Source organism: Oryctolagus cuniculus, chromosome 4 (genome assembly GCF_964237555.1).
Source record: "Oryctolagus cuniculus chromosome 4, mOryCun1.1, whole genome shotgun sequence".
Lineage (NCBI taxonomy): Eukaryota > Metazoa > Chordata > Mammalia > Lagomorpha > Leporidae > Oryctolagus > Oryctolagus cuniculus.
Window position 1 is genome coordinate 10240846 of NC_091435.1, and position 10260 is coordinate 10251105.

The 10260-nt window shown below is 50.0% G+C and overlaps 1 protein-coding gene across 2 annotated transcripts in view; it reads left to right on the forward strand.

Annotated features, from left to right (window-relative positions):
- RUNX1 (RUNX family transcription factor 1) overlaps positions 1-10260 on the forward strand; it is a 253508-nt gene that overhangs the window by 211791 nt on the left and 31457 nt on the right. The window lies entirely within an intron of this gene.

Here is a 10260-nt window from a genome sequence, read left to right on the forward strand (position 1 = left end):
GGATAGGAAACCTAGGACGGATAGGAAACCTAGCTCGGATAGGAAACCCAGGACGGATAGGAAACTTAGGAGGGAAGAAATGACTTGGATTAGGAAACCTAGGTCGGATAGCAAACTTAAGAGGGAAGAAACGGGAAGAATTGGGAAAATATCGGAGAGAGAGACTAGCAAACAGCCTAGGGAAAATACCGGAGAGAGAGACTAGCAAACAGCCTAGGGAAAAGCCGGACGAAAAGGGTGCCGGAAGAAGCTATTGAAAGCCTAGGCATAGACTCAGATACGGACTACGGACTACGGGGGGGAAGCTGGGAGAAATCTCTAAGGTCGAAAGCGAAAGTGAAAGCTAGAACAAACAGACTCAGATGCGGACTGTGGGGAGAGGCCAGGAGAAATGAAGGAGGAATATTGTTGGAGGAAAGCTTGGGGAAACATACCGGGTAGAGAAAAATGTTAGGGAAATTGAAGCCGTGGGGGGCAGGCCAAGGCGGACACGAAAGCCACTTTGGGGTTCTCAAGTTAGCCCGGGAATAGGGGGCGAAAAGTTGAAACCAGAAGCTGAAACGTAAGCCAGATTGGGATCCGTCTGATTAGCCCGGGGAGCAAAGGACGGGAAGCCAAATCATTGGGCGGAGACGTATGCTGGGTTGAATTCGCCAGGCTAGCCCGGGGAACTTAGATTGAATGCTAGTGGCGGACACGTAAGCTACGCTGTGTTACTCGCGGAAGCCGCCGCGTGCAGAGAGAGCACGGGGCGTGAATAGATAGGGAACGGGGCTGGCGCGAGGCCGTGGTGCAGACGCGAAGGGCGTGGAGACCGCGGAGCGCGCGAAGCCAAGCCGCGCAAAGCCAGGAAGCTGCGCAGATGAAAGAGGCGCGGGCTGAAGCAGCTCAGCCGGGAAGCCGCCGAGAAGTAGCCTCGGGGCGGGCACCGGGAAGCTGCAGGGATAAGAGAAACAGAAGTTTAGAAGTAAAAGAGAAATAGGAATGCTGGAAGATAGAAGTAAAATGGGAGAAATAGGAATGCCCGGAGATAGAGAAATAGAGAAATAGAAAGGCCTCCCTACAACACTGCACTGTGAGAGCTTGGATTCGGTCTGCCTGATTAAGGCGGTAAGCACCAGCAAGCAGCTCGACCAGAGTATGAGCTGCAGGTCACCGAAGATAGGCACGAACCAACACTAATAAGTCTCCCCCACAATTCGGCAATGAGAAGGCTTGGATTCGGTTTGCCTGATTGTTAGGGCTTGTAAGCCCCTGCAGGCAGAGCAGAGCATGTGCTGCAGGGCACCGAACACAGGCACGCAACAGCGCCTAAAAACCTCCTCACAACATGGCGAAGAGAGGACCCGGATTCGGTTTGCCTCATTGATAGGACTTGTAAGAACCTGTGGCAACTCTAGCAAGTAGAGCAGAGTGTGTGCTGCGGGACACCGAAGACAGGCGCGTATCAACGCCAAAAAAATAAAAAGAAAGGGGGATCTGTGGGGAGCAGCTCGGACTAGACTAAGTTACTGGAATTAAGACTTATTCTATGCATCTGCTCTCCTCTGTGGGGAGCAGCTCGGACTAGACTAAGTTACTGGAATTAAGACTTATTCTATGCATCTGCTCTCCTACAATATGGCGCTGGGAGAGGAGAAAACAGCTTCTACCCAGCTGCCTCCAGTTCAACCAATAAACTGTAGGACTTGCTCCTGATTGGAGAGCAGCGTACTCGGCGTGTGGGCAGCTGAGTTGGGATTGGCGGAGGAGGACTATAAAGGAGGAGAGAGACGGCATGCACCAGGAACATCTATGGGGAACATCTAAGGGGAACATCTAGCTGAAGGAACACCCGTGCAGCCCCCGAGAGAGCCGGCCGGCGGTGTGCCGCTCCCCTGCGGAAGTGGGGAATGTGGCCAGGGGGAACTGCCCTTCCACGGAGGTGGAAGGGATAGTAGCCAACCCGGGAAGAACCAGCAGCAAACCCGGGGAGGGCCGAGCAGACGAAAGAACAGCGCAGGGTCCTGTGTTGCTCCTCCACGAAGACGGGGAGCGACATAATGGTGCCGTGACTCGGATATGAAGCCTAGGCAGGGTTCAGTGTCGTTCCTCCACGAAGAGGGGGAGCGACAATTTGGAACTCTTTTTTTTTTTTTTTTACCTTGGATGTAAAGACTCCAAACATCAGACATGCTCAATATGTCAATCTATAAACAGCCAATTAATGGTTGCACAAAGTAAAATATCCAGAGGGCTGGAAGTCAACTTACAAGACTTGATGCAGTCTCGGAGAGTGATTGTATTTCACAATCATTCTTATCTGGGTGTGGTAGGGTTTAAGAGGCTCTCAGCATTGGAATCGCTGATGGGAAACAAGCCTCAGTCCCATGAATACACTAAAAATGAAAGGCGGAAGGAAGGAGAAGGAGAGAAAATGAAACCAAGGGCTGATTATGGGTGGGCGAAGAGCCGCGTGCTTGGTGCTGGGGTCCCTCTCCTTCTCGTAGACAGACAGCGTGCAAATCAACGGAATCAGGAGCACTCACAAAGCAGGAACGAAGTCAGCTACTGTGTGTTCTTGGCTGGTGCAGCATCAACCGCAACTGTGCATTTGAGGAAAGGTTAGCGATCTCAGAGTAAAGAATTGCACAGTAGACATTCAGAACAGGAGAAAGGTAGAGAAGCAAGCAAAAGCTGTGTGTGTGTGTGTGTGTGTGTGTGTTTCCTTTAAGTCAACAAGCCCTAAGGCCTTTCTACCCTAGGCTACCTGTGTGTTTTGTCTCTTGAGTCAGATGTGGCTGCCAGGCTGCTGTCCTTGTTTTTTAGTCACTCTCCGAGTAGTCTTTACCGTGCTTAGGGTGGGAACAGGATTTCATGTTATGGATGGGCTAATCACCAAAGCAGTCCAGGTTGACCATGAGAAATCGGAAATGCTCCAGAAAGCAAAACTCTTAAGCACTGATGTGACACAAAGTGGAAAGTTCCACACCACCCAACTTCGTTTCATGCACAAGATTATTTTTAAAATACTGTATTAAGGCCATGTGTACACGGTGTATTAGAAACACAGAAGAATTTTGTGTCTAGACTTGGGCTGCATCCCCATGACATGCCATTACATGCAAATTTTCCAAAATCGGGAAGAGTCCAACATCCAAAACATTTCTGGTCCCAGACATTTCAAATAAGGGCGTTAACCTGTACTCTCTTAAACAACACCATTTAAATGCCCGTGATGTATTTACAAGCACCTGACAGCTAAGTACTTAATCAACGGCCCTTTATAGGAGCCGCCAAGGTGGTGGGCTGTCGGCACCCTTGTAACCATAACGCACACTGTGGCGAGGCTTCTTTTTCAGACCAAATGTTTTCACGGATGCCAATCAAAGCGAGCAGACCATGGTTTCCAGGTGCATCCTTTCTAACCAAGAGAGAAAAAGGGTTCACCCCAGGGCTTGATTTCAGTGATAAAGTCTCCCTTTCATAGACTGTATACGTTCCAAAAAATTCCCCTCTTGCTTGTGAATTGATAGACCAAGATGTACATGCATAAGAAGGTTTTTGTTCAGAAGAGAAGCTGTAGCAGAAGTCCTTTTTGATATTGATGGCCAAGGAGCAGAAGAGGTAAGCTGGGAATTGAAGGAGTAGGAAGGAGAGCAGAGCACAGTGCCCAAGAACAAGGGCTCGGCAGGCAGAACACGGGTCTGAGCCTCCACCTCTGATGGGCTATTGAACCTGTTAAAGCCCTGGTCTTCCAGTCCGCAAAAGAAGAGTAGTAATTTTACTTGCAGATGCTAGGATATTGTGGAACATAGAGCAGTGGCTATTAGAGCCAGCCCAATCACTTCTGGCTGTTAGGATCCACATCAACAATGCTAAGTGTGTCGGTTTCCCATGCTCGCTGTAACAACCTACTACAAGTTGAGTGGCTTAAAAACAACAGACACGTATGCGCTCATGCTTCTGGAGGCCAAGAGATCGCAGTGGTGCGGCTGCAAGCCAAGGAATGCCCGGAGCTGCTAAAGGTAGAGAGGCAAGGAAGGCAGAAATCGAGGGGTTGGCAGAGCAGTGTGGGACCTTAAGGAGGTTAATGGAAAAACAAATGGAATGAAAAGCCGAGTTCACTTTGGTGCAAAAAAATTTTGAAATCCAAGCAGTTTTTCCGCCACAGACATTTTCCTTGAACTTTTCCAAGACCCCTCCTGTGCATGGATTTCAAGAACTTTTTGCACCAAGACAAACATATCTCTTAATTTCGTTCCCCGTGAACATTTGAAGCACCTCTCTACTGCCTTAGAAAGCTCTAGAGGGGGATGCTTCCTGGCCTCTTCCGACCTTTGGTGGCTCCAGCATTCCTTGGCTTTTGGCTCTAGCTCTGCAGTCTCTTCTTCCCCCTTTATAAACTCTACTTGTCTGTATTATCCCCTCTACTCTGTCTCTTATAAACCCACAAGGTCATTGGCTTTGGGCCCCAACCAGATCATCCATGCTGATGTCAAGATCCTTCTCTTAATTACTATCTGCCAAGACCCTTTTTCTAAATAAGGCCACATTCACCGTTCCAGGGGTTAGGACGCAGACTTCTCTCTTCTGGAGCCAACTAAATCAAGTTACAAAGGGTAGGGGCCATCAGATCGGGGGCCAGGGGCATCAGGTGAGGTCAGAGATAACTTCCCCAGAGCAGATATGGTGGTCAGGTAAATGTGAAGTCAGTGCCTTGAGCCTGAATGCCCCAGTCATGTGTCTGGCTACTGTCAGCTCAGCCACTGGGTGCTGGCACTCAGCGTCATGGTACTTAGATTTTTCTGGATAAGATCAGGTATTTCTTAATATTTTCTAGGGTGCCTCTTTAGATGGAACCAAAGTCCTTGACCTCTGTGGCTGGGAAAGGAGACTCTTCCCTGTGTCCAGAAAAAGGGGACAGAAACCTGGGTGCCTCTGTCCCTAACCCCCAAAACCTCATGATAGCAGAGGTGGTATTGAGCAGGGCAGCCAGCAGATGACAGGAAGCGCCAGCAGCCAGTTGGGATGGACTCCAGGACGTGGCCCCACGCACAGAGCTGGGCACATCGCTGTTGTTTGAAGCAAGCAGCCTTTGTCAAGGGAGGCTTTGTTGCAAGGCACTCTTGGGCAGACGCGCACATCCAAAGGATGGTGATGCCCTTTGCGTATCTCCTTCTCCCAAACTGATAGATCGCTGGGAGATAGCCTCTCACTTGTGGATGTTTAAAAAGGAAACCTTGCCTGTAGTCTCAAAGTCATATCCAAGTTTACCAGACATTTGCACCACGTGCTGATGGAGAAAGGCTACTCCTGTGTTTTCTTGCCACACTTCACTGGGTTTGTTCTCGTTTGCATGATTTTTCCTCAAATGAAGGAACAGAAATTTAGACCCACTCTAATTTGGTTATTTGAGGACTCTTTATTATTTTTTAAACTTTTTAAGATTTATTTTATTTCAAAGGCAAAGTTTCAGAGAGAGAGAATGAGAATCTTCCATCTGCTGGTTCACTCCCCAAATGTTCATAACGGCTAGGGCTGGGCCAGGCCAAAGCCAGGAGCCAGGAGCTTCATCCAGATCTCCCATGTGGGTGTACTTGGGCCATCTTCTGCTGCTTTCCCAGGCACATTAGCAGTGAGCTGGATTGAAAATGGAGAAGGCAGGACTCAACCCGTCACCCACATGGGATGCCAGCGATGGCTTAACCCGCTGTGCCACAATGCCGGCCCAGATCAGATGGCTCTTTGAAGCCCAACACCTGCGATTGAATTTATGCTGAGGAAGACTAACTATTTCTTCTGGCCTATTTCCCTCTGACACTCTGAACACCCCAGCCTATTGGGGAAAACAGACATAGACAGAGGGTTTCGCCTGCCTCAGTTGTCAGTAGCCACCTCTGTGGCTGTTGGGTCCACATTTTTGCATTTCTCTTTCCAAGCCTTGGTGGACTTTATTCCCACAGAACTGCCTTCAAAGCACAGCCCAATTGTTGTAGAGACCAAAGATATGGATTCCAAAATGCCTGTAAAGAAAATCCTCCCTGCTAAACCCTGGGTTTGTTTTTTTGTGTTTTTTTTGTTTGTTTGTTTTTTGTTTTTTGTTTTGTTTTTTTTTTTTCCCCAATAGACTTTTCTTCCATAATCTGTCTCTGGCAGAATCTATTATGTTCTTACATTAGAGATTCAGTTCCCAACCACAGTCAATAAAACAAAATAACAATAATTTTTTTAAAATAGTACAGAACTCACCTTAAAAAGCAAACATGGGTCAATCATGTTTATGTTTGGTTTGCCCTTGCATTCCCCAGGATTGACTGCAAAAAAGGAACATACCACTTCCTATCCAACTGGTGTCTGATTAGTGAGCTAGGGAAACTCTTCAGCTTGGATTTTATCCAGTTTGGGCTCTCCTAAACGGCACAGGACAGAGCATTTGCTGTTTTATGACATATAAACCTTCTCAAGAGAAAGCAACCATGGCACCGAAGCCCTCAGTGAGCATTAGGCAGGGGAAGTCAGCCAGAAGAGAGGCATTCCTCCAGAGGCAGGCTGAAGTGTCCCAGTGCTGGGCACCACCGTTCACTGGTTCATTCTTTTTTGTTTAAGGATTCATTTTATTTGTTTGAATGGCAGAGTGACACACACACACACACACACACACACAGGTCTTCCATCTTCTCCCCAAATGGCCACAACAGCTGGGGTTGGACCAGGCCAAAGCCAGGAGCCTGGAACTCCATCCAGCTCTCCCACCTGGGTGGCAGGGGCCCAGGCACCTTCTGCTGATTTCCCAGGTGCATTAGCAGGGAGCTGGACCAGAAGCAGAGCAGAGCAGAGCAGCTGGGACTCGAACGTGTGCTCCGATATGGGACGCCAGGGATGCCAGTGGCAACTTAACTCACTGTGCCACAACACCCACCCCTCCCCATCCTTCTTTCATACCACCACCCTAAGGCCATTTATGAGGGTTATAACTTTCCAAAAAGAGGTGCAAAACTGGGAAAAAATACCTTCCAATTTTGAACCGCATTGATCATATCATAGCAGTTAACTGCCCCGTTCGGAAGGGGGATGCCCCTGCTTAAATATGGATCTGCCTGCTTTCCCTCCTAGGTGTGGGTGAAGAGGAGGGGGCTCTGACTCTGACCCGTGTATCTCATGTCCCCTAACAGCTGTGGGCTGACATGAAACCCGAGCTTTAGAGCACGCCAGGAACCAAAGTGGTTACTGATGTCTTCACACCAGAACTGGGTCACACTCTGTGGTTCTACGAGTCAGTGCCATCGGTCCTGTGTGACAAGACTGAGGCCACTCGAGTGTCTGGCCCAGCCTTTCTGGGAGTGTGGAGGAGGATGCATTAGAGGTGGGCAGCTCTGGGGTTTGGGAGTGACTGTGCTGGTGTCATAAAAGCAGAGTATCCCCAGGGAGGGGCCGTGAGTCAGCGCTGCCTTGGGTGCCTGTGGCTCCCCCACCGGGACAGTTAAGTCTCCCAGCTCCGCAGATTGCTGGTTCCCACTACAGAGGAAATCCTCTTTACTCTGCAGCTTTGTGTGTTCAACCTGAGTCATCCTAAAGCCAGATCCAAGACCCAGAGAGCTTATGCTGTGCCAGCTCCTCCTTGCATCATTAGAAGGGCTGCACACATAACTCCTTGCTTTGGGAGTTTTAGAAGAATTTCCCAGGGTGGGCGTTGTGGCATAGCAGGTTAAGCCACTGCTTGGGGCGCCGACATCCTGTATCAGAGTGCCTGGCTCTACTCCTGCTACTCAGTGCTTCTACTCCAGCTTCTGGCTAACGCTCCTGGGAGGCAGCAGATGAAGGCCCAAATGCTTGGGTCCCTGTCCCCCATATGGGGGACCTTGATGGAGCTCCTGGCTCCTGGCTTTGACCTGGCCCACTCCCGGTTGTTGCAGCTACTTGGGGAGTGAACCAGCCAATGGGTGATCTCTCTCTCTCTCTCTCTCTCTCTCTCTCTCTCTCTCTTTCTCTCTGTCATTCTGCCTTTCAAATAAAACAAAAATAAATTATCCTTTAAAACCGTTCTGGGGGATAAAAAGGAAGGAAGAAATAACGTAACTGGTGATTGCACTCCTTGGAGTCACAGGTCGCACAGGGAAGCGAGCCTGGCTGTTTTATTAAGTCCCGCGGGATCATTGCACTGCTGTGGCCTCTCTCTCTCCATTAGTGCATCTCTCTGCACATATCAGATGGCAAATTGTATAATGATAAAGTTATTAAAATATCTGTGAAAGTCAGCACAAGCTCAAAGGCTCGGCTTGGCCTTTTTCCCCGTTAAGTGGTTTGTTTAGACCTCTCGTCTCAAGGTCTGTTCATCCTCATCTGGACTTTTCTTGTCAGTTGCCCGTTGTGGAACTGCCTGGGTTGTAAGATGTACTTCTGTGGCTCCCCAGCAAGGCTGGTCTCTGCACAAGCACTAGGTGCACGGGACCCCTCGTGCCCCCACCCTCTCAGGTGTAGAAGTACAGCGGACGCCTGGGATTGTGTGATTGTGCCTGCATCTGGGTTGTGAGAGCAGCTGTGCCTTCAAGAGTGTGACGGGGACACTGCCTAGTGTGCTCGGCCACCAAAGGCAATAATAAAGCACTGGCAGCCTATGATCTCATACACTGGCTGTGGGAGCCCCACTGCCAGCCACCCACTGGTGCACACCAGGGTGCACACCCGGGGTGCCGGCTGTTTTCATGTAGCCTCGCACCTTTAATTTACCGCCAAGTCTCTCATCTGAATGGATGTGATTCACCTCGTGGTCTTGAACGCTAACATGACACTGTCACCCTGGCATGCTCAGGGAAACCCGGGGGCGGGGGGTGCCCTGGAGCCCCCAACCCTGCTGCGTCTGCTGCCAAGGCTGTCCTGGGAGGAGGGTGAGGAGCTGTGCTGTGTGACTGAGCTTGGAGAGGCCCTGAGCCACCATATGTTGCTAAACGAGAGAAGTCATTGCCCAGACGGAGATCTGTTTAATTTAATATGATTTTCCACAAATTACAAAGCATGACTTTAAAATTGAATTTGTGCGAAATTACGGATGGCCAATTCAGGTGGAAGGGAAGGGAAATCTTGTTATTCCGATTCCAGAATCTCTTCCCGAGTTCCTCATTTGATTCTTTCACGCCTCGGGGGGAGGGACCAGCAGGTGTGGGTCTGCACGGAATTTCTCCCATTTTCCGACCTACTCCTTGGTTGGAGGGGGACACAGCCTGGGGATGTCATGGCAGGATGTTCCTCCTGTCTTATCAGAAAGGACTCAGAATAAATATGGGAGCTCCCAGGATGCATTCAACGAGGGAGCTGAATGTGCATCCACTATGTCAGTGCTGAGATCTGCGTGGAGGGTGGCGGGTCTGGGCTTGCGATTGAAATCCCAGGCTGAACACTTGCTAGGATGCACTTCCTTAAGTCCTCTGCACCACCGTTGCCCATCTGTAATTGCTACGGCAGTAGCTAACTCACTGGGTAGTTCTGAGAATTGAGTTAACACACTCGAAGCTCCTGACGCCTGTGTTTGCTGTCATAGCTTCATAAAGTCATCGCAAGGATTGAGATACATCTTTTGTGAAACATTTAGTTCAAAGCCCAGTACACGTTAACTACTCAGTACATGGCCAGTGCTAGCCTCTTGCTATTGCTGCTGTCACTGGTGGTGCTGGTGGACCACCAAGGGCCGCACGGCCACTCTGTGGTAATGACCTCGGGAGTGAGTCTAGCCTGGGGTGGCTAAGGAGGTGGTGGTTTGAGTGGAGGTATTTTCCTTTGGAGAAAACTCAAACAAGAAAACCCGTAACCGCTGTCCCACAAGACCCAGTGGGGAACGGTAGGTCTTAGAAGTTGAAAGGGACTGTAAATGTCTGTGCTCGAAGCTTCTACCCCTGAGACCCAGAGCCCAGGGAGTCTCAGGGACTTGCCCAGCTGGAGGCAGCCGAGAAATGCCAGACTCGGCGCTGCTGGCCCAGTGCTCTTGCCGTTGGCCTGTTCTGCCTTGGAGGTGGAGGTAGCACAAAGCCCTTGCTGTCGGTGCAGATGGTTCGTGGCAACAGTTACCCATGCGGCCTGCCTCCTCTCCTCGTCCTCTGTGAGCAGCCACGGCTCCCCCCGGGCATCTCCATTCTTCTTAGTGCTGACTTGTATGCTCAGCAAGTGGGGATTTGTATAACAAGCAAGAATAGAAAATTCCTCTCCAAGTTGCCCTCTGTCCTTCCCAGCCCTGCTCGCTGGGGGTGGGGGGGTGGGGAGGGGGTGGGGGCAGACAGCTGTGGTAAA